Here is a 25,453-nt window from a genome sequence, read left to right on the forward strand (position 1 = left end):
GATTGTCTCCATGAAACTCCGTTATCACAAGGTTCAATGTGAAGTACATTATATTTTGTCATTATACTCCTGTTTATAATGAACATTTTACAATCGATATTCTACATATATCGTTTTATGTCCCGCCTGCATTATCAATTTTACACAATCTTTCACGCAATACATAAAATAAAATTTGAAACAAAAGCTAGTTTTGGGAGATAATTTGAAAGAAAATGTTCGTATCTTCAGATATGTCACAATAAAAACTCATTTCGACTGGTTATTTCGAGACGTTATACATTAAAAAGGTTGTTTCGGCTGGGAAATGATTAATTAAGGTCTCAAAATAGGGTTTAAAATGCATAATTGAGAAACAATTTATTTAAATCTACCGTACAAGATCGTTACATGATCGATCGCGCGATCTGATACCAAAACCCTGGCGTCTATCAACCTTGTGCGCGGTTCAGATCGATCATGTGTGTTAAGGTGTGGTCGTAGCAAACACGTAGCATTTCGTGCACAATAAAAAATTTAATATTAGTTCAATAAAAGCAATAATTCACTACGAGTTGATATTTTACCAAACCAAAACTTTTACCAAAATTGTTATTAAAATCAACGGTTTTAAAACATTCAAAATATTCCTTTATTTCGCAGCTTATTTACAGTTTTTCAAATATCTCATATATTCACACAACCGATGTGTGGCCACAGCTTTACACTGTGTTTTCATCTGTCAAACGACACCTCGTCAAGTTCGGAGCAGTTCTTCATCCATTCGCATTAGAAATCGTTCAAAATATTTTGTACTCTTCGTAAGTGGGGTTTCATGCGTACTGTTTGTCTAGAACGGAACGGAACGTTTGCTAGAGAACAACACCCATCAGGGTCGTTTGCTTTTGTGCAGCAATTGAAACAGTGAGTGAAATGAGTACAGTAAAGTGGAGTCGATCGTGTAGGCGGTAGCCAGAAATTACCGAATCTGCGTTACCGTAAGAAAAGGTGTAGGTGTAAAGAAAAACGGCGCGGGGCTAGCTGAAATTGTGGTATTTCCCGCCCCTCGCATCGTGACACGTCGTGTCGCGTGCGTTCGTTGTGTGTGACCCTGGGAGAAGGAAGTGAATTGGGGTTGTCCCAATCGTATCCACGAGAATGGTTTCGCAAGTGGTGGGCCTTTATGCCGAAGTTGTGGTGTGCGTGCTAAAATAGGCAACAGCAGAAGGGCCAGGGACGGGCAGGCTGGCAGACAGGCCCGGGGTGGCAACAGTGCAACAGGTTGGGGAAAGTGAAAGAAAATTAAATCAGCTGAGTGTGTGCGCGCAGATTATCGCCCCGCCGCAGTGCGTAAAACTGGAACGCACCCGATTAGTGCTACGACTTGCTAAGCTTAGCATCGAAGGTGAATTTAAAATCGCAGCTAATTCGGACCACTTTTCGCTCGAAAAACGGTGTGAAGGAAATCAACGTAGGGAAAACCCCAAAAAGGAAGACACCCTTGCATCCAACACAAACAACACAAGTAATGCACACGCACTTTGCGCAACAGAGTGAGAAAGAAGAAAAAACAAATAACAAGGAAAATGTAGGGGTTGTTTGGTTGCGTGTGTGTGCGTGTATTGCAGAAAGATAGAGCGAGAGAAGATGGTAGGAAAAGGGAAATTTAACAATAAAATAAAATACCTTCCATGCGTGTCGTGTGTTCTACACGCGCGCGTGTGTGTGTACGCTGTGGTGAAACTATTGGTATTTTGCTTTGCGTACTACCTGCGCGCGAGCGCACTGCGTATATCGCCCATAAGCCATTTCGCATTGGTGTGCGTGTGTATGTACGTCATTGAAGCGGCACAGCGTTTTCGGTGTAATCCACCAACACAGTAGTACCTTGTACACTACCTGTGCGCACCACCGGCGACGAAGGTTGCTTTTTTCCTTCTTTCTGTTATTTGTGTCGTCGTCGTTCGTTGTTGTGGACCTGCTACGTTTTCCGCACATTTCATTCTTGCGGTCAGTTTGTGTCGAAGATTATACACACGCCCCAAATCGTGGTTACGGCTAGTGTTTGCACAATCTGCAAGTAGGCATTGGAGTTATCGCTTATCTTGTTATTTTTTAGTTTTTTTTGGTGTGGTATAACAAAAAAAAAATTTGGATTATTTACTCTTCGTTATCAAATGATAAACGAATTAACGGTGTATAAACATACAAACGTATGAAATGTTGTGTGAGGGCTAGTGTTTTGATATCTTTCTTTTTTTGGTGCAAAAACCTCTGCTCCTTTGATCGAAATGGTTTTGACAGGTTTCGTTTATCAATACAGGTGTGAGCGGCGTGAATAAAACAGGTGAATCGAGAAGTAAAATTGTGCAACGTTGTCGTTTTTAATAATTACCATTACAATTAGAGCAGCTATTAGTGTACAATTATTGTTGAATTGAAGTTAAAACAGAATGAAAAAGTGAGACACAATCAAATTGCTGCAGTCTCTGTGTGCTGTTGCCGTTTCCGTTTTTTTTATATGCAATTATCGCAAACCAAAAAGATAACGCCACCGTTAGCGCACGCTCGTCCGCTTCAATGCCCCGGTATGGTACGATGTTTTGATCGTTTGTGTTGGTACCGTCGTTGGCAATTGGAACACGTCCGCACGCAGTGTAAATCCAGTGCATTTTTTTCTTCTGAATATCCACCAAAACCAGCAGTGCATTATTTTAATTACATATAATTTCGCTTTTTACAGATGCTTTTTACGCAGTGTTTCTAAGAATAAAGTGTGTCCACAAGTAGTGTGTGAATGTGCAAAATCAACTCAAAACGCAATTTTAGTGTTGCTTCATGTAGCACAGCAATTTTACGTGTTTTGTTAGCCTCGTAGTGTCCTCGTGTCAGCTGATGTAAATCCTGATCGAAGTTGCAGTGCGTTTCTGTTTGTCGGTGTTGGTGAGGGTGTCTTGTCAATAAGAAAAAGTGAAAAAGTTCTGGAAAGATAAAGTCGCAAAGCTGTATTACATGTGCCGTGTGTGCGAGCAAAAGGTTTAGAGCCAAACACATACACGCACACAATATACGCATTTTATCAGAGGAAAATTGTGTGAAAGAGCGATAGCTAAAGCCTCTTGAAACGTTCTGTTATCCAGCTACAACCATCACCACTACTACCCACAACGTTGTCAGCAAATACATCGAACAGAGTTTTCCTGTGCTAACCTGACATCGGAACATCATTACAGTGTCAAAAAGGGCTTTTCATCACCAGAGCGTCCGCGAACCGCGTGGTTGGCTGCAAATTTCAATAAGTAAGTTTAGAATAAAAAAAGAACAATTTATTAAACAGCTTTTTCCCCCCTTTTCAGCATTGAATTCACATGATAAAAGCGTATCGAAATCGTGAAAACGTTGCCCCAAAGTTGTCATGAGAACGCGCTTCATGATCAGCAACTAGTGTTGTGCTTGTTGAATCTTTTGAAACGAGTCATTCATATGAATCTTCAGTGAAGAGTCATTCAAATCATGAGCCCGAGAAATCATGTGCGAAAGGGGAATCGGAGGGGGGCGGGGGGGTGATAGATTTCTTCCAAAAAATACTGATCGGGGAGTTGAGAGATCACCATAAATGATCGCCCTATCCCGAAACTCTTAGGATTTATAATTCAAAGTGGATTCATGAATATCCACAATAAAGATTTAGAATCATTCGTTCAGTTCAAAGATTCATTCAGATTCATTCTGAATCAGATTCGCCCAACACTATTGTCAGCAACAACTGCATGCACACACAGCTATCATTTGCGAATTCCCCAAAAAAAACCCCCCGTGTACGGGAGAGTTGATGGCCAACCGTTTTCCTCTCATGCACATCATTGAATGCGTGGTTGCTGCACAAGCGTTCGCGGAATTTCGTTACTGCCGAAGTAAGGAAAAGAAAACGCCAAACGGTTTTTCGGACGGCGAAAAGCGGAAACAACAGCGTGGAAAATACAAACGGTGTTCGCGGCACAACGTTGGTGCGTTTTAATTTTATCCGATGATGGAACAGTTTTTTTGCGACCCATCTACGCTGCTTTCGCTTTTACCCGTTCTGGATGCGCTGTACCGTTGCCCTTTTTCACGGCGCCCGGTGCAAAGATGTAGATCGGGCGCTCATTCTAGCGCCGGAAAAACACGCACAGCATGATGCTGTCAGGGCCGGATGGGATAGGAGTGTTTTTCTATAGCACGATCTTGTTGGCGATCTTTTGCTGTAAATGAAGTTTTTTTGTGCGAAGAATAACAGTAGAACTTGGTAAGAAACGAGATGATCGTCAGGCGGAGGGGTTGCGAAATCGGAATCAGATGTGATTTGCAATACCGTGTGTTTAGTTATTATTCTCTACAGGTACAAAACGAAACGTGGTTAAGATGTAAACTTTATAACCTACACCGTCAAAGACACCGAAATAATAGATGTGATGGTGGGACTGGAAAAAAATAATTCATTAGGAGTTACTGATACATGGCGTAACGTTTTGGCTGATTATAATCAACTACCGGATTGGTATTGACTTTGACTTGGAGTCTGTGATAATTTTTTTTGTATGCGTTTTGACATTTCGCGGCTTATCCAATCCTAGCTTTTCATAAAAACAGGTTAGTTAATTAGTCTTCGCAGGTCTAACGACCATGTTTCCTATATTTTGGAAATGTTAACGAACTTTTCATAATTTTTTTATTTCAAATTTATTATAAATATATAAATTAGTCCTTAATTACTCTGATATGATCGTTTGACATAGCGGATGATTAAAAATATCCAGAAGGTCTATTCGCATTTAGTGTTGCTAACAATTCATCATTGGATCATTTGTTCGATTGTTTGACATACATCGTCTAAAAATTTAAGCTTTCTTAATTAAAGTATCATAGAATCCGGAAATAGAAATCAAAAATGTACAATTTGCTAAAACTGCTGTACATCAACCGCTAAGGTTATTTTAGCTCTTTCCGAACCAAACGATTACTTCACTTTGGTGTAGTTAAATAATGCGCGACAAACATTTTAGATAAGAATAAAAAAAGTTACAACTTCAAACGGCCAAACAAAGCTTGGCAAATAAAGCACATAAATTTCAATCAAGTTTAATCATTTATTGATCGTTAAATTTATCCTTTAAGCCTTTAATTTTGTCTTCTCTCAATTTTTCGCAGTGTAATTCGTTCTTTGTTGGCATACGATGGTTTTTTATCTATTCTGATTTTTTTTGCGTTTAACATTTTGCTGGTGGTAAATACCCCTGCAGGAAATAAATAAATAAAACCACCCTCACACACGCACACACTAAGTACACACTCACTACCAATGCCGTTTCCCGATGTATGCGAATTCCAACTTGAAAGCCACCCTTAGTTTGGGCCAGTCAACCGGGAATGACAATCTTTAACATTGGTTATCGCACAAAATAGGACTGCGTAGGCGTATGCGGGCGTGTGTGACAACAATAGTTGCGCATGTAGAAGCAACACAAACACACACACACACACACACGTAAGGGCATCGATCGATCCCACTTATATACGGGGTTGGAAAACATGTTATCAAAGCGATGTGTTGTTAAAAATGGTACCACGGGATGAAGAAACCAAGGGAAACCAAGTGTAAGCAAGTGGTTGAATACTTGTTTGTCATTTGCACATTATTCTTCCACCACGGCACACACACACACTGCTATGTATGTGTTTATTGTTCTTCATGGCGGATGTAATTCCGCGTTGGGGTTTCACGCTTTTTTGTACGACGATTTGATGGTAAAGTTGGAATAAATTTATGTGCATTTGCCTTGGAAGCGTTTTGTTTAAGCTACTTAAATTCTTTTCGTATTGTGACGGATTAAACATTAGTGTTGGTTTTGTTTTTTTATTATCTGCGCGGAACGGTCAGGGTTAAAATGTTGTTACATTATAATTAATCAAAGCAGAAGCAATCTACAAAAATACACATGACAAATGATGTATTATCGTTGTCTATTTATTTATACAGTGGAGCGCTGATTATCCGGGTTGTCCGGTTGTCCGGTTGTCCCATTATCCGTGCAACTCTGAAATGACAGTTCCAAATGCGAATTGACTTATGAAATTCAACACGGATGATGGCAAGAAATGAAAGCCTCAATAGGGAATGATACAATTTGCTCAAATTCTACCAAATAGAACAGTTTTAGTTTGTAAAGTGCACCAAAAAATATTGTATTGTTAAGAATAATATAATAACATTAAGCTTTAGAAAAAAATTCCAACCATTACACAATTAACACTAATATTTATCAATAAAAATAGTTGTGCCTATTATCCGTGTTATTCGCTTATCCGGCAAGGGCTGAGTCCGGATGAGCACGGATAATCGGCGTTCCAATGTGCTTAATTTTTCGAACAGTGCAAATCTTCTCGTTCATGTTAAAAATTAATATTATGTAATACATATTATACTCTTGTCCTTTCAACAACAACCATAAACCAGAAGTGATTAAGAATGATTATTAAAAAGCACGATCACATCTCTTCATATTTGTCTGTTAGCTCCTGACTCACGTAAGCACCTACGAAACGTCTGTCCCTTTAATTTTTGCTTGTCCGGTCAGAGGTCACACCTTGTCACTCACCTGATTCGCCGTCGTCATTTCGATGGGATCGATTTTTTTCCTTTTACGATCGATGGTTGTATTTCGAGATGATTTAAAATAGCTGGTTCAAATATTTGCCACGCATTTGCCCGCTCATCGCAACTAATAACATTCTGCGAGTGAATAGCAACGATTACTAAAGAAGTAAAAAATAAATCCCAAGCTAAGAATACAGGTTTTTGGAAACGAGATGCGTCTGGTTGCCAAAAACGATGACCACAGAGGGTTGGTCACCAGATTGGTCCTTTTTTTTGTTTTGGCCAAATCAAACTGATGACGAAGCGTTACTAGAAATGGTTCTAGTGTAATGCGATAATTATGTCTTTCAACAACCAGTTGCTGTGATCCAAGCCCCTCTGCCCACATAATTCATGCAAATATGTAACGGTTCTGAGTCACTTTTTACGTACAACTTTTTTTGTATCCGTTCGATTCGTTTCGTTTCTAATTATGCAACATCACATGATGAGACTTCCATGCAGTTGAGGATCAAGGTCCTCGGAAAATGATTCGTCTCTGTTTCCGCTCCATTCTACCTCGATCGCGTTACCTAAAAAGCTAATTTGTTCTAGTCGGAAAAATACGATGCCCCCACAATGACGTTTACTGTCACTACCTATGCGATAATCCGTCACGAATAAAAAAAAATCTAGATCTATCCTCTTTATCACCACCGTCATCTTCCGCGCTTTCTAGTGCCAAATTGCATCACCATTGCAATTTCCTCGCCCATTGCAACCGGTGCTAGAGCTGTGCACGGAAAAGTCGTGATGATGATGATGATGTGAATCGGTCTGATGGTGACCGATTCGCGATCTCTTAATTACATACCATGCCGCCGCTTCTTTGCATCGATGCAGAAGAGGCACGTCCCGTCTACATTGCGATCATTTGCGGTTTGCAACTGTGTTGCGATTTCCTTTGTGTGTGTGTTTTTTTATAACTGAATTGAGCATTTTTATGTGACGTGTAGTAAAGTGCGTGCTGTGTGAGACCAAGATAGGCAGAGTGTTACTGTGTGATCCAATTGGGTTTCTAGAGGGGAATTACCTTTTTTTCACTGTGCTGTATGCTTCCCAAAAAGACAAACATATGAGTGATCCCTATGACTTTTCGCTGCGTTTTGATTTCTGTTTTGTTTCCGCTGCTTGACAAAGATCAACCGGTCAAGAAGAAAAGCAAATATGCTTTATTTGGTAGCGCAAATATTGTAACACACCAGCAATACAATCGACATACAAATTTCGCAAATATAAGGTCAACATAGAGAGAAGGAAGAAGATGAATAAAAAAACTCATTTCCTTTCGAGTATAAAAATCAGACAAAACATATTGCTTTTTTAATTGGATTAGAGTTCAGCTACTTTTATCAAATTACACAAAGCATACCAAATGTTAAGTAAAAGTCGCTATAAGATATGAAGTATAATTGAAATTTTGACAATACAGTAGAACGTCGATTATCCGGGGTGCTCGGGACCGGACTGATGCCGGTTAATCGATTTCCACGGATAATAGTACCTTAAATATCAAGGATCTAGATAAAGCGTATATAGTATTCATATACTACACTGTGGTAGTCCTTTTGATGCTAAAAGTGATTCTGGATCAAGCAAATTATAATCAAAAAATAATTAAAATGTAGAATCTAAAATAAAATCATTTCAAATATATCGTTTGGTGACGATTTTAATAATTTAAAAAACTTTACATCAGTACAAATGTTCACCACGGTTGAACAGTTGTCAATTTTCGGCGCACGGTTAATCCGCCCCCGGATAATCAACGTTCTACTGTAGTTTCAGATTCATGCGATTGTTGTTGTTGTGTTCGTGTGATATTTTGTTCGTTACACTGTTAGTTTTTAAAAATATCAGCTAGAATTTGATGAAAACTAAGCTATTTGCGATTTATTATTGTTTTTAAACAATAATTTAATTGTTTTTGTTTTATTTTGTTTAAAATTTGGGAAAAAATTATATCTATACTCTTCAATCCTCACATATTGTAAACAGACTGTTCATTTGACATTCCATATCAATGGCACGCGATTGTATATCAGTTTTGGGTGATTCGCTAACGTATTGGGTGTTTCCATATCAATGGTCGCGTACTTCATATTGGCTTGCGCGAATCCCCCGAATTAGGCTCCTCGCACCCTATCATTTGCATTTACCTGCATCACAGCTGTAGCATATTTATCAAATCAAACTGGAAGTGATCGGATATACTAACACGCTAGTATTTACATGCATACGCCTACAATTCTAAAGCTATTGCAGTATAAAAATCGTGACATATTAACACTGGTCGATCGAGCCGAACACATTGAAATCCAGAGATCGTTGAAGCTAATGATATTTTGTTTGCCACAACTTGTGTCACGAACACTTTTCACAGTAATTTTGTAATGCAGTGCGATACGTCACTAGTAAATTTTACTTAAAAAACGTATAAATGTTGGTAATCATATTGCCATATTGCTGTCTTTATGAACAAAAAAAACTGTCTAGACAGCAGTCTACCTGTGAACCGATCGACTATAATTTTATCGTACCTCATGGACGAAAGACAAGGCCGTCCGGTTATTGGTAGTTGGTAATTTCCAACGCTAACCAGCAGTTCATTTGACTACAGCCACACATTGCCGTTTTGCTGTTTCTGGTGACTTAATCACTCGATCTCCTGTCACTAATGCGGTAAAATGTTCCAGTGTGCTTATATGGTTGCTTCATTTTGGTTGGTGGATTAATTATTAATAAAAGCGCGCTAGCGATGTTTTGTTTTAATAAATTAGTAAATTGATATTGGAAAATATTTGTTAGATAGCAAATAAATATACAATATTTTTTAGTAGCATCATAGTAATGTGTAACTAAACTATGCAAAAAATTGCATTCTCTTGCGATATTAAGAATATGAAAAAAATCAAGAATTGACATTTACAATTTTAATTTTTTTTTAAACTGTTACATAAAGAATTTATATTTGATAAAGGCGACGCTTCCACACGACAGGAGCGGTTTTCAACTCCCATCCGGACCGTGTGTTAAAAACAGTCTACGGCTTGAAGCAAATATGGAATTAAATGGACTTAAATTGAATTTAAATTAAATAACCGTTAAATATTTCAGCGAAAAAAACGTATCGTACTACTGACACAACAGCGTCAGCTACTAACGTTATCATGCGTTACATCTAGTTGTCAAAATTTATTTAAAAAAATCGTATAAAAAAGAAGAATAAACTTAAAAAAACGGGTGAGAACCCAGAAGAAGACAAACAAATTAGCATGAATTGTTGTCACTCGTTGCTTATTCCCGTCGCTTGGCGCCCTTTCCTCGACGCCCTGCTCGCATGGTTTGAAATGTTGCAGTTGGCGCGTACTGCAGATCATCGCATTAGTGTGGGAAGCTTAGTATCTGTTTACTCGATCTGCGAGCAACGTGTTCCCCGTCCTGCACGCTGCACTTGCCTGGCACTTCCCTTCCTATGGTGCTTAGCATTGAAAACACACTGGCGTTACGCGGTAGTCGTTTCGTCTCGGTTTGTTCAGTCGTGAATTTACTTTAACCACTTTTCACTTGAACCCCTTTCGCCATGCCACATTCCACGGTTATGCCGTCGTGGTCGTCGCGCTCGGTGGGCAATTTCATCAGCACGTATGGTGGTTGCCCATCCCTCGTGACCCCGTCGAATCCCTTTTCCGGTCCGCTAATGCCCTTAAATGGGAGGAAGTAGTGTATCAGCGATGGGTAGGAGGAGATCGGCGGGGAATGGGCAGGCGTTGTTGGGAACTTGGATAGGTATAACGATGAACTCGTGGGATAGTTAATGCTTCGATATTATTACGACTAGCACCACCGGGCGAAGTAAACGGTTTCGACCCGCCGACGGTTTAGCGGTTTTTCGGTATCGGTATTTTTCATGAATGAACCGTTGCGCGCGGGGTTTAGGAGTTTCTGTTTATAAATAAAATTCCTCTCACCGTTACACTGAAGCAGAATGCGCGGGTGGAAGTGTATATGCGTCGGATGGCGAAAATAGCTGTGGATCAGTGCGAGTAGTCAACCGAAGAGGAAAGTTGATAAAAAAGGGCATATTTTATCGGATGCTTACGCTACTGGCAAAACGTTTTCCCTTTGGCAGGTAAACGATACTTAAAATGTGAGAAAAATTTGGCAATGGCGAAGGATGATGATGATGATGATGTTGGGATGAGAACGTTGCGGAAAATTGGATTATCGTTACGGATGATTGAGGATCAATGGATGATCGAGAGCCAAGTAAGTAAGACCTGAGAGAGAGAGAGAGAAAAAGAGAGTGAGATAGAGACGTGAAGAACCAGTAAATAAAGTCCCATCTTTGGCGTTTCGTGTGGAATGTTGATGTTTAGCATTTATTTTTTATCCTGTACACTCTGCCTGCAGCTATCCTAGTCGTGCAGCGAATTTTTCACATGTTCCGAATCATTTTCCGCAAACGGTCGTCTTACTCACCGAACCGTGAACAATTTAATCTGCATTTTGGCACGTTTTGCTAATAGTGCTGCTAGTGAAGTGGATGGAATTATTCTCTTCCCGTGCAATTCTAGGCATTCCTCAGGGAAGTAATTATGTTTAATTTTTGTTTTTAAAATTTTATTATTAAATGCTACATCAGTCAGAAGCGATTGTTACGATTCGAAAGAATGATTTTGAACATAGCTTACACAAGTATGCATACATTTTTATTAGGTTGTGGAAAAAGAAATAATTTTTGGGTGAAATTAATGAAGATTAATTATATTACATGAATTATGCTTCTCTTATGTCTTGTTTTAAGTTATGTCTTGATGTCTTCGTTTTGTCAAAAAGACTTTTTTCACTACTTTCTATTGATCTCAATTTCTTCCGATCAAAAATTTCCGATCAATCACTAGCTTCAAACGGTTAAATTAAACAGTACACATCGTGGACCGACTCATAATAAACGACTTCCTTTCAGTCCCACCAAACAATCTTTTTGGCCGTAGTGATGGGTAAATTATAAATTTTGCCGCAGTCGGATCAGTCCGACTCCGCCGCCGGCTGGAGTCGGAGTCGGAATGACTCCGGCCGAAGTGAGCGAGGAGCGCGGAAGGGATGGATCGACTCCTGCAAATTTTTTAATTTGTCCATCACTAATCGGACTCGATCGGACTCATCTGGACCCATCCGGATTCATCCGGAATCGATCGGACTCGCCGGAGTCAATTTTGGTTTTTACTCAGAATCGGAATCAATTTTTCATACGCGGAGTCGGAGTAGATACACGATTCCACTCCGGATTACACATCATATCACCGGTCAAGTTGGCCGGTAGTCCTAGTTTAGACCGCGTTTTAACACAATATAATCGTATTTGATCTCTTACACTTCTCGTGTCAGCGTATTTTTGAATTTGAATTTGCTCTAATGATTTAAAACAATTTTGTTTTAGATTTTGATCCTCTGTACGATGCTACGATCATATCAATCAAATTCGATTATTTGTGTTATTTTATCGAGATTTTCGACGAAAAAAAAGGATTTCTTTTTCCCCAACCTAATTTTATGTTAGCAGCTGTTTTGTGTAGCGTTGCGTAATTTCGATATACATTTTTTTTGCTACGTCTTTCAGATACGATTGCCACCGGCTTGGTGTGTTTCATAAATCAAGCAGCACACTGTTTTTTTGCAAAATGCGCAGAATTTTTCACATGCTGACCTACTACTCCCTTGTGTGTTTTTTGGTGTGATGTGTGTGTTTTTTTTCTTCTTTAATGTAGGCGTTTTGCGCATTCTTTCCCTTAATTGAATAAAAATGTCTTCCGTCTGGTTTGGTCCGGCCTGGCTCGAAATATATTCTCTATAATTTTACAGGACACACCTGCACGTGCGCATCCACTCTCACCTGACGCAAATTGGTTTAATTGAGTTTTTACGAAATGAGGCTTGGAATTAGTTTTTTTTTGTTATGGTTGCTATTGCGCTTCTTCCTCTGTCCACAACTTTACCTCCCTTTTCCCTTCCGAACAAAGATCCGAAGAAAATTGAAGCAAAATAAAGCGCATGAGAAAAGTATTTTCTATGTTCTGCTTTTCTGCAACGGCTTTTTTTTCGGCACCTTAATTCAGCTTGTTTTCCTGATCGACGATCTTCGTGTCACATGTGACCAGATTTTCCTTTACCCCTGTTTCAATTGGTTGTCTATTTTTTTCTTCTTCTTTTGGTTTGCCACTGGAAACTGTACACCTCGTGGCTTTATACGACAAAAACCCGTCATACCCAAGCGGACGGTTCTTCACGGTGAAGTGAAGAAACCAACAGGTGGTGGCTGTGGAACTGGTAGCCGCCATCACGCGGGTGTCGTTGGCGTTGGCGGGGTATGCTTTTCCGTTCAGCTTATTTTAAGGTGAGAATCTGTCTTCTTTATTTAGAAAATTCCACACACCCCAGGCGGAGAAAAGTCGGCTTTCATTCCTTGCGGTCCCTCTGGCTGTTTCCCGGTTTTGTTTAATTTTTGGTCGTGTTTTTCGTTTCCCCCCTGTACGAACTTCTGTGCCCAGTTGACAGTGAAAAGTAAACGGTAAATGGACGGGGGAGAGGAAAGAGCGAGAGAGCAAGAGATGGTCGTCGGGGGTATGGGAAATGAAGGTACGAACCAAAAACGAGTGGGTGTCACTCTGTTTTTGGACTGCCTTACACCTAAATGGACGGTTTGGAACAGGGAAAGAAAATCGGTGCGAATGAGCCGATCAGCAAGAGTGGGTAGTAGGTTTTTGCGTCATTAATGACAACCAGGCGGCTCCATGTTCGGCCGGGAGTTGGTGGTTGTAAGGTGACGACAACAAACGCAAGAGCACAGGACGATCGGTGGGAAAAAGAGATACGCTCACTTACACATACGATCGCACGTAAACAGCTTTACCAAATTAGACATAACCGATTGGGTTTGATACGAATCCGTGCCGTGTCACAGCATTATTGATTTTATTAAAATCATGTTTTTTTTTGTTTCGTTCTTTTAACAACCTTAAGCGGTTGTTTATGGCGTGTGTAATGGTGTTTATAAAAACTACATTTTAATTGGAAATTTTTCGTATAAAAAATTCCCTCACCTTTTGATGATTTGCGCATGTTGCAGCTGCCTTTGTAACGCATAAGTGGTACCATTTGTTACCAAAACATGTCAACAATTTCCCATAATTTATACCAGATCGTATTGCTATTAGACCTGTGAAAATCAGGTAAAACGCATTTCCCTACTTTTGCTGCCCATAATTCCACGGCGCTTGATTTGTCTACGGTGAATAAATTATACCGAAATAATCCTTTGAAAATTTGTTGTCCCACACATCCTAGCCTTATGTAGCTTATTGATTTGAAATGTCTCGAAAACATTTTTTGCCAAAGGATGTTGTACCACGCTTGAGTTGACAGCTGTTAAAAGGCATTAGGTTTCCACTTCCTTAATGTTTTGTAAACATCTTTTTGAATAGGAGTGGAATGAACACTACATTATGTGATGATGTTTACAAGAATGTAATAATTTCATGCAAAGTTTGTGTTTGAAAAAATAGAATATTTTTTAATTGTTTCGCTATAAAATGCTGACATGTGTTGAACGAATTGAGAGATTGAAATTTTATATTCATTTTGTAATACATAACGAGAAGTGGAAGTCTATTTTGAACGTTATTTCGAATTGGTGCTCATCGCATTTGTCGATTTATTTAATATTCTCATATTGTAGTGGCCCCTATTATTATAAAAAAGGTAGGAAGATTGAGTTTTTGATTCTCCTTTTTTGTAGTTCACATTTTCGAATAGGTATGTGTATAAAACTTCGCATTAACTTCGCTCGAATACTTCAACTCCAAAAATTGATTGTGATTGTGACCAACTGCAATGATTGGTCCAACAGTTCTAGTAATAAACTATTGAAATGGAGTTTAGGGCAATTTCTCTATGTATTTTTTTTCTATATTTATAAATAATAAGTCAAGCGGGTTTGTGGTGGTCTAATTGAGTACTTAAATCTATTAATAACATATTAATATTAATAAACAAGAATATGGAATCGCTCCTTAAATGTCGCTAATTATGATCAGTATCAAAGAAATGGAAGATCGCATTGATTCTTTTACGCATAGCTTATAAATCTTGCATAATGATCATTTGACTTCTGGGAACTCTTTCTATTTTTGCGGCTCTTATCATCGGGTCGAGTCGAATAAGAATCTTTGCCCTTCTGAAAGTTGTTCAAAATATTAGATATCGTTTCAAATAACTAAAACATAAATTCAAGAAGAATAAATTAAGCGAATATATTTTCACAACGTTTTCCATTGTAGTAGATTGATAATAACTTTATGGGATTTTTTTCTCTTTTCGTATAAATTACTACATATAAAGCACTGAAGTAGATAAAACTCGCTTTCAGAGGGTGGATTATGTATCTTGTAGATATTTTTTTTAGTAATGCATGGTCACATATTTTGAAAAATTGTACATTAAGCATTCTGGCAAACAAATTTATGCAAAATAGTAAATATAAATCAAAGAACTTTAAAAAAGTTTTTCAAAATTTTATATAAAATCATCTACGGCGTGGCCGTCCCTACGCTAATAAATAAAATAAAAATCTTACTGAAATAAAAATTTGAATAATATTTGCTTCAAACCAAAAGATATTTCGTAAGTTTTCATACTGGACGAATCATACAGAATCTGGTTAATATAGTAATAATAAAAATTGGTAAAATTTATGCAAAAATAATGAAAACAAATATTTGTTTTCTTAGTGAACTTACTAAATTATGATTCATTTCGTTACAATTTTGTTTCTCAAAAAGTTCTCAAAAAAGTGAGCGTATAGTCATGTTACGCACTGTATGGTATTCTTAGGTTTTTTTGACATAATCGTCATATGTAAAGGACGAAAAAAAAATATTTTAATGATTTAAAAAATTCGTCGTAACTCGAACATAAAACTTCAAAACAAAAATTATCGATAAGATGTTATGCAACCAACTTATAAAGTTTCACGTAAAAAACTCAACAACGGTTTTTAATATAAATAAATCAAATTTTGCAAGGTTATAAAGAATGAAGTTCAATGTTACGATGTAATACGTCAAGATAAAAAAAGAATAAAAAGAAATAAAACATTCTACATCTTCACGATCACTGCAAATGCAACAATGTAAATTTGTTGATCTTGCGGAAAAAGATTGCACCAGGAGCTGTTCCCCACTTGGAACTTGGCTCGCCTTGCGTTCGCCAACTCGCGCGTCTAATGGACATCCAAAGTAATGAACTTGCCACCATAAAACGGGGCGCTATCGTGATGTAGTAACACCTAAAAAACCTCCCCTCCCCCCAAAGGTATAGTGGAATAAAATATCGTTCTGATGTAGCAGCTGCTGCTAGTAGTGTGAATTTGTTTAAACAGTACATAGTGATTCCTCAGGCGGTAGAAAAGGGAGCGAGAAACGAAGCTCGAACGCGTCGGCTCGCCTTTTTCGAGCGAAAAATTGCGCAAATGAAATGATTCGCAGCATTGTGAAGGAGCACGGGGACAGAGTGTGTAGGTATGGATGTTTTTTTTTATTCATTTTATTATTGACAATTCTGTGCAGGAACAAATGCAGCAAATGTGACGTTGCGCCTTTCAGCTGTTCTACGCCCGTGGTCATTATTGCTGAATTGTTCGGCGGTGCGTGGAAAATTGGATCACGGATTGGATTGGTGGCTGAATGCCATTTCTTAGAATTCATTGAAAACTGTGAAGTATTTGGCAGTTTGAAATGATGGGAAATGATTCTTATTTCCGCGTTCATGTCTTTCAATAGTATACATTTTGTTTATGCGTGAATTATTTTATTAGATGCCTCCTGCTACCATCTCGATTGGTGATTGAAGATAGTACAGACAAATGAAATTCTTTGGAAGATGGATAGCGATTGTTACTTCAGCTATTTATTGTACTCAATCCTCAAATCCCTTTTTTATACACTGAAATAATAATAAAATAAATTTTAAATAAGGTATCGATCATTTCATTTTGGATTTGATGTGAAATATTCACAGTTAGATTGGAAATCTTTCTTTCTTTTTTCATATACCCTGGTGGAAACCTTTCATAGGGACTCAGTATCACGAGTACTCCCAATACAACCGGAACATCCCTTGGATACTGTCTGACACGATAGACGGTAGACATGGTTCTTACCGGTTATAACCAACTCGTGCCTTCACCACCACACCAAGATCACCAAGAACTGCGATATTACCTTCAGAGTGTTGTTATATACTTATAAATCAAAAAGACACTTCTAGCCGCGCCTAGAAGACGACAACCCGGTTAGGGCGTCTACCGTGTCAGTTTACGGTCACTTTCGTTTGTTTTTTGTGATTCAAGTTATTTTGTTGACGTATTGCTTGTAGGAGTACTCCAGAAGGACTTGATCGCTTCAGAAATATTGGTCCAATTTTCATGACTGAAAAGCATCAGGGTGATGATATTTGTAACAGTCACCTCTGCATTAACTTGTTTGTACGTGCGATGACGAAAAGCAATGTGATGCCTACGTCACTTTCGGACACTGAGGGCATTGCGACTCCCTCATGAGATTCATGTCTTGTAATAAAGCTTTGCTAATGTATGAAGAGTAGAGATTCCACATATATTGTTGGATGTTTACATTTATACTAAGTTATGGGAGATGCTATAATGAACTTTGAATTAACGAATAACAAAGAAGAACTAGAATAAGAACAAAATTTAGAGAGAATAAACCAGTCCGAGTAGAGCAATCATTGAAACCACACGCGTCCCTAACAAGCACCCTTTAGAGCTACGAACATTGGTCCTTCGAACCGGATCGCTGGATTAGGGACAGGGCTTACAGTTGAAAATATATCATTGCCAACAGTTAGAAGTGATTACACTGTGGGATAATAAGTGAATTCTTATTAACCATACTTTCTGCGCACTTGTAAGAGTACTAGTGATGCGTCGGTATACGCATTCGTGTGCAGCAAAGGAACTTTGAACGTGTAAAAGGTTCATTTCTTAAAGTGGTTGTGCTGCGTGTGAAACATTAATACGAGAGCGAGCGATCTCTAACCCGATGATCACTGATAAGTGATTGGACGTATTAGTGTGAAGCGAAGTGAATTGATTCGCAGACACTTTTGGCGATTTGTGAGGTCAACGGCATCGTGGTTGATTGGCTCAGACTGTGCGCGTCAGGTGCAATGTGTGTGTAACGTTTACGCGTAGTGCGTGTTGAGACTGTATAGAAACGATACTGCCATATCAGTGCAGCCATTTCGGTATCGTAGAAGCGCGTCACATGGTTACAGTGTGGGTAATAAGTTTATGCGTACTTTCAATACCCGAATTAAATCCATCGTTTATCGGAGACAAACTAGTGGCTTTAAGCTCATTATAAGTTCTGGTGATTAAAGGAACGATAGTGTCGGACCGGAATAATTTAATTCACCAATATGCCTACCACGGACCAGCCGACTGGTTCCACAGCGTCCACTGGGGATAAGGTAGTGGTTCAACCTGCCCCCATAACGGATCGACAGTTTCGCAGGTTGAAGAGAATTTACAGTGACTGTTTGCGTAGTATCGATCAATTTAAAGAATTTGTGGATGATTACAATGCAGAAAGGCACAGCGTGCAAGTACAAGTGCAATTGGAGCAGCTGGAGGACGTGAGAAGCGAGTTCATTAGTGCGCGAAGACAATTACTGCATGAAGACGATTGTGATGAAGATGCCTTAGTGGAGGAATATAAACAATTTAATAAAACCTTTATCGAAGTAAAGGGATTTCTTAAGAGTAACTTGCATCCGGAAGCTATAATGATGCCAGCAGCTAGTAGCACAATATTGCAAACATCTACGTATCGCCCTAAAGTACGGCTACCGGAAATAAATTTGCCTTCGTTCGATGGTGACGTCACAAAATGGCTAACCTTTAAGGACCGTTTCACATCCATGGTTCATGAGGTGGTTGAACTTTCAGACGTAACCAAGCTGCAATATTTGTTAACAGCCTTGAAGGGAGACGCAGCTACTTTATACGATCACACTCAACTCATAGCTGAGAATTACGATATTACGTGGAAATCATTACACGAACGCTATGATGATTCCAAGCGTATAAAAAGGGAACATTTTAAGGCATTATATCAGTTGGAACCAATGAATGGATCGTCGGTCGAAGAATTATCGCGTTTAGTGAACGAGACAAAGAGATTAGTGAGAGGCATGGAACGAACAAGTGAACCGGTAAAGCATTGGGACACACCGTTAACGTCGCTCGTGATTTATAAGTTTGATCCTAAAACGCTTCTAGCATGGGAGCAACACTCGGCTGACCAAGAAGCTGATTCGTATAAGGAATTAATGATTTTTTGTGAGAAGCAAATCAAGATCCTTAATAGTTGTACTATGCGAAACAAAACGTCAATTGATACTAAACCAGCAAAAACAGTCAGTGGTGTGCGAAATCAAATTCCTCGGTCGAAGAAAGACAATGCAACATCGTTAGCGTGTTCCGTTCAAACGACGAACCCATCAGTAATTGTGTGCCCGGTGTGCAAGGCTGATCATGTGTTATCAAAGTGTAGTTCGTTTTCAACTATGGACCGTTCGCAGCGACAAGAACAGGTTAAGGAACATAGGCTGTGTTTTAACTGTCTGAGGAGTGGTCACAGTATTAGGTTTTGTCGATCGCATTCGAGGTGTGAACATTGTAAAAGAAGACACCATTCGTTACTGTGTGATAAGAATGCATCTGCTGTCAGTGAAACGCAAGTCGTCCCCATTAGTGCAACATTACAGGACGGCAGTAAGCAGGAAAGGAAAATGATTTGGTTATCTACGGCACAAGTGTTGGTGTCGAACTGGAATGGTGAACCTGTGCCGGCGCGAGCGTTATTGGATATGGGCGCTCAATCTAACTTCATAACCGAACGTTTAGCTCAACAGTTAAAGTTGCGGAAGACGCGAGTACAGAAACCTCTGTTTGGAGTAGGAACGGTGGCCTTGACCTCAAGCAGTACAGTTACAACTACGGTCAAATCAGTAAACTCCTCACATGCGGCCACATTAGAGTTCCTCGTGCTAACAAGTGTCACCGCAGACTTTCCTCCAAGGTCAATAGATGTACAGCAATGGAACATACCATCAGGGTTTGTATTGGCTGATCCAGGTTTTAATAAACGTGAGAAGATTGATCTACTCCTTGGTGCAGAGATATTTGCTGAGCTGTTGGAGCAAGGACAATTAAGTTTAGCGCCGAACCTTCCAAGGTTATTGAAAACCAAGCTTGGGTGGATTGTAAGTGGAAAAATGATTACGAACCCCGAAGACACGAACCAATATGATCTTGCCTGCTGTAGCGTGATGGAAGAACGCTTTAACAACTCGATGGATCGTCTCGTATCGCTCGAAAATTTGCCAGAAGAAAGGATTCCGTCAGAAGATGACATCGCATGTATGAAACATTATGAGGAGACAACTCGGCGTAGTAGAGATGGCAGGTACATTGTAACTCTTCCTAAATTACCACAGTTTTCAACATTGCTTGGTGAGTCACGGGAGATTGCCTTGAGACGGTTTTTGGCAATAGAGCGAAGAATGAGAAGAGAAAAGGAACTTAACGATGCTTATAAGGAGTTCATGCAGGAATATATAAGCTTGGGCCATATGTCCTGTATAGGCACATACTCGGAGTTCGAGGGGAAGAGTTCGGAGGTGGCATATTATCTTCCACATCACGCTGTGTGGAAGGCTGGAAGTTCAACGACGAGATGCAGGGTAGTCTTCGATGCATCTTGCAAGACGAGCTCAGGGCGATCACTGAACGATGTCCTGATCACCGGACCTCAGATACAAGAAAACATCATATGCATACAGTTGAGGTTCCGGATGAAGAAGATTGCTGTGGTGGCGGATGTGGCGAAAATGTACCGGCAGGTGCTAGTAGATGACAACGATAAGGCATTGCAGAGAATCCTGTGGAGAGATCATTCTGGAGAACAGCTAAGAGTGTACGAGCTTAAAACCGTGACGTATGGCACAGCATGTGCACCTTTCCTAGCTGTACGTACGCTACAGCGTATTTTTGAAGACCACGGAAGCAAGTACCCAAAGGCGTTAGCATGCAAAAGGGATTTTTACGTTGATGATTTGTTGTCAGGTGCAGATTCCGTTCAAGAGGCTCGAGAAATGGCGGATCAGTTAAATAAGTTAATGAACGAAGGTCAGTTCTGCTTACGGAAATGGGCATCAAATCATCATGGAGCGTTAATCGGTATTCCCAGTGAGCAGCATGCAACCGGCAGTCAGTTAGAACTTGCCACTGAACAAGACTCAATTTCAACACTAGGATTGGTTTGGACTCCAAGCAAAGATACTTTAAAGGTCCAGGTACGGGTACCAAGCGAAGTAGAAGTCAAAACAAAAACACATGTTTTATCATGTATCGCTCGATTGTATGATCCGTTGGGATTCTTGGACCCGGTCAAGATGAGAGCGAAGCTCATTATGCAGACGATATGGGCATTGAAAGATGCGGAAGGAAAACCTTGGAGTTGGGATAAGGAGCTGCCAAAACCAATAAGTCAAGAATGGTCATCATTTGTTACCCAACTGAAGCTGTTAGAAGATGTGAAAATACCACGATTAGCAGTATCCAATTCCGCCGAGCAATATCAGTTGCACATATTCTGCGATGCATCCGAAAAGGGATACGGTGCGTGCTGTTATGTTCGTAGTCTGGCAGCGACAGGAACAGTTGTGGTTCATCTATTAATTTCGAAGTCTAAAGTAGCACCTTTATCGCAGAGAATGACCATTGCTAGACTTGAATTGTGTGGAGCATTACTTGGAAGTAGATTGTATAGTGTGGTGAAGGAGGCGTTGGTAACCGATGTGTCTTGCTACATGTGGACTGATTCTCTCACGACATGGCATTGGATTCAATCGCCACACTCTCGTTGGAAAACTTTTGTTGCCAACAGGACTGCAAAGATTCAGGCGTTAACCAGAGGGGTAGAGTGGAGACATGTTCCTGGTAAGGAAAATCCAAGCGATTTGGCATCGAGAGGATGTGATCCGGAAGAATTCTTGCAGCAGAGTGCACTATGGTGGTCGGGGCCTGGTTGGCTTTCCCAATCTGAAGATCAGTGGCCAGAACCTCCTGTGGGTAAACTGACAATTGTAGAGGAACAGCGTGCAACCACGCTGTTAGTAATGTCCGAGAAAGAAGAGAGTTTCTCAGATCGAATATTTTCGCGATATTCAACATACGCGGAATTGAGAAGAGTGATTGCATATTGCTTGCGTTACATTGCTGCTTTGCGGAAACAAAATCATCAAGGGGAATCAACAGCGCTGACGTCTGAAGAGCTAAGGCATGCAGAAGACGCAATTTGTCGTATCGCTCAACGAGATAGTTTCGCCGAAGAACTGAAGACACTAGGTACGGGAAAGAACATAGCTACAACATCGTTGCTGAAAGGATGCAATGTTACAGTAGACGACAAGGGTATCCTGAGAGTGCAGACCCGTATTGGAAATGCAAAGCTTTCAGAAGACGTTAAGTATCCAATAGTAATCGCCAAACGTCATGCGTTAGCGAAACTGTTAGCCGAACATTATCATGCCGAATTATTGCACGCTGGACCACAATTAATGATAACGACCATCAGACAGCGATTTTGGATCATGGGAGCAAGATCAGTAGTGAGGCGAGCTTACCATCAATGTATAAGGTGCTTCAAGTCCAAACCGAAGTTAATTATACAACCCATGGCTCCTCTTCCGACTACACGTGTGAATAAGGCGCGACCTTTCGCGATATCAGGAGTTGATTATTGCGGACCGGTAATGATAAAGGCACATCACCGACGAGCAGCACCAACCAAGGCGTTCATAGCAGTGTTCGTATGCTTTGTTACACGTGCCGTGCATCTAGAGTTAGTTTCTGACTTAAGTACTGCAGCGTTTTTAGCGGCTCTTAGAAGATTTGTTTCACGGCGAGGAGCAGTATCAGAGATCAACTCTGACAACGGAACAAACTTCAAGGGTGCCGCGAATGAACTTCAGCGGCTGCATGAGTTACTCCAGTCGTCAAACCATAAGGAGGCAATCACCAACTGGACGGCGGAAAGAGGAATAAAATGGAAGTTCATCCCTCCACGAGCCCCGCACTTTGGAGGCTTGTGGGAAGCAGCTGTACGTTCCATGAAATATCATCTAATCAGAGTCCTGGGTACAGCTGCGGCAAGCTACGAAGACCTGACAACACTGACCTGACGGAAATTGAGGCGTGCCTCAATTCACGCCCACTCACTGAGTTATCTGCGGATTCGACTGATTTAGAAGCCCTTACTCCAGGTCATTTTCTAACCGGTTCTCATTTGAAATATATTTCAGAAATTGACTTGAAGGACATACCAGAAAATCGATTGAATCATTGGCGTGTGATGCAACAAAGGCTTCAGCACTTCTGGTCGCGGTGGCAGCGCGAGTACTTGCAACAGCTAAGAGCAAGGACAAAATGGCACAACCCCGCTGTTCCGATCAAGCCTGGAATGCTTGTAATACTCCATGAAGACAACATGCCTCCGATGAAGTGGCCGCTAGCACGCATAACTGAAGTACATCCAGGCAAGGATGGAGTCGTCAGAGTGGTCACGTTGCGCACTGCACAAGCGTCGAACGTAAAGCGTCCTGTGGTTAAATTAAGCATATTACCAACGGAAAATTAGGGGGTAAAGGGCAGATAGCAGGAACTAGAGCGTCTCGTAAGAGGAATCTGAGTGAATTTAAAATATCGGAAAGGGAATTAGGTTGCAGTAAAATATGAAATTGATTACTTACTTTAAGTTACAACTCGGAATACTAGTTGTTATAACGCCGTTACGAAATAATGAATTGAACTCAAGATTAAGTAAAATTACCACTTAAGTAAAATAACGGATTTTAGGTGGTCGGAATGTTGGATGTTTACATTTATGCTAAGTTATGGGAGATGCTATAATGAACTTTGAATTAACGAATAACAAAGAAGAACTAGAATAAGAACAAAATTTAGAGAGAATAAACCAGTCCGAGTAGAGCAATCATTGAAACCACACGCGTCCCTAACAAGCACCCTTTAGAGCTACGAACATATATGTACTTATAACTATTCTCCTTGCACTTGAAAAGAATCCAGAAATTACGGTTCATAAACCGACTCAAAACTAATAACTTGCAAATGAATCAAGTATTCACACATTAATACAGGGTATTCCGAAGTTTTTTACGGTTTCCCAGGGGGTTTTGTTCTATAACTTCCCAGATATATTTGAATCCGTCCCGAGAATTTTTGACTTCTTTTTTCTTCTTTGTTATTAATTTTAAATATGAAAATATTACAGTACTTTACAGACAATCCATGTTGTGATAATTTGTTTGTGCAAAAGTTTACTTCATAAAGACGAAAATCAAAACTTTCGAACTAATTTAAAAAATATCTGGGAAAGTCCGAAAAACTGTTGGGTTACTCTGTACCTGTATGTCGGATTGTCCGTGCATGTTCAAATAAAAACTACAGATTTTTTTTACCCAGCAACGCAAGGTATTGTAAGATCGAAGTTCTGTAGAAGGTTGTGGCCCTAGCACTTCGGTAACTCTACGGGAAGGATAATTACGTCTTTAAACTGGACGGTACATCGGCCCACACGACGAATATCGTCCAAGCGTGGTGTCGAGAGATTTTGATAGATTTTCTCGATATGTGTTTGTGGCCTCCCAGCTTTCCAGACATTAACCCACCGGACTTTTTTGTTTGGTAACACATGCTGGCCAAGCATAGCGAACATTAAGTGACCACTATAGACCAATTTCATAAGCTCATTGCCAAGATCTGGGACGAAATACCGATGAACTAGGTACGTACCGCGTGCGATTTTTTCGAGAAACGTCTTAAGCTCGTCATAAAGAACAAAAGGAAGGTGCTCCCGACTATTATTCCCTAAAAGTTCTCAATAAACATAGCTTCCACATGAATTGACTCCAAAAAGTCTATCTTGTTTTAACATTTTGAAAGTGTATTCGAACTTAGTGAACACCCTGTATGTTTAAATGTTTCATTGCAATGTGTTGACCTATCAATGACTTTATTGCGTGTATCGTATGTTTAGTTTTTATTAACTTCCTTGAAAATTTAAATTTTAATAGCATTCAACAACATTTTAAATACCGTCCCATGCCACTGTTGCCCTCGTTTCATTTCAGTTAGAAGCGCATCAATTAGTATTTAACATTTGTTGTAAATCGACACAAAACTGCGTAGCATTAAGTGGTGCAAAGCTGTGGTCAGATGTTTTTGGGGGATGAGGGGGAAAAGCCAAATTTTATGGCACACACTGCATAAAATACAACGTAAGCGTCGCATCGCTGCCGACAGTTTGAATGGGTTGTGTGATTTAATGATGCGAATTATGTTTATGGCGATTGCATTTTTATTGCAACACACAGATCCACCGCCTCAGCTGGTTCGGTCGGATGTGTTCAGATTGAAGTTTCTTCCGTCCCGCGTTCTATCTTCTCTTTTTTATTTGCCTTTGACCGTTCGCTCTCATTCACCCGATCCGTCTGACCTCTAAGACGGCTTTCTTTTTATAAATAAAACTGCACCCCCGACCACCACCACCCATGCACCCATCCCGTCCAAATACAAATGGCGTGTAGTAACTTCGTCTTTCAACATGGGGCGGGTACGAGAATTTTGGTCCACGG

The 25,453-nt window shown here is 39.9% G+C and overlaps 1 protein-coding gene across 11 annotated transcripts in view; it reads left to right on the forward strand.

Annotated features, from left to right (window-relative positions):
• Positions 1 to 661: 661 nt before the first annotated feature.
• The window catches only part of LOC125767959 (mucin-5AC), a 35,005-nt gene continuing 10,213 nt past the window's right edge, over positions 662 to 25,453 (forward strand). For 2 of the 11 annotated variants that reach the window (XM_049435015.1, XM_049435016.1), the window contains exons 1-2: positions 662 to 1,629; positions 2,723 to 3,278. The gene's annotated coding sequence lies outside the window, so the exon portion shown is untranslated. Of the gene's footprint in view, positions 1,630 to 1,850; positions 2,327 to 2,722; positions 3,279 to 25,453 lie in introns of those variants that run through there. The other 9 variants (XM_049435017.1, XM_049435018.1, XM_049435007.1 and 6 more) reach the window with 8 other exon arrangements.

This window comes from Anopheles funestus, chromosome 3RL (assembly GCF_943734845.2).
Source record: "Anopheles funestus chromosome 3RL, idAnoFuneDA-416_04, whole genome shotgun sequence".
NCBI classification, from domain to species: domain Eukaryota; kingdom Metazoa; phylum Arthropoda; class Insecta; order Diptera; family Culicidae; genus Anopheles; species Anopheles funestus.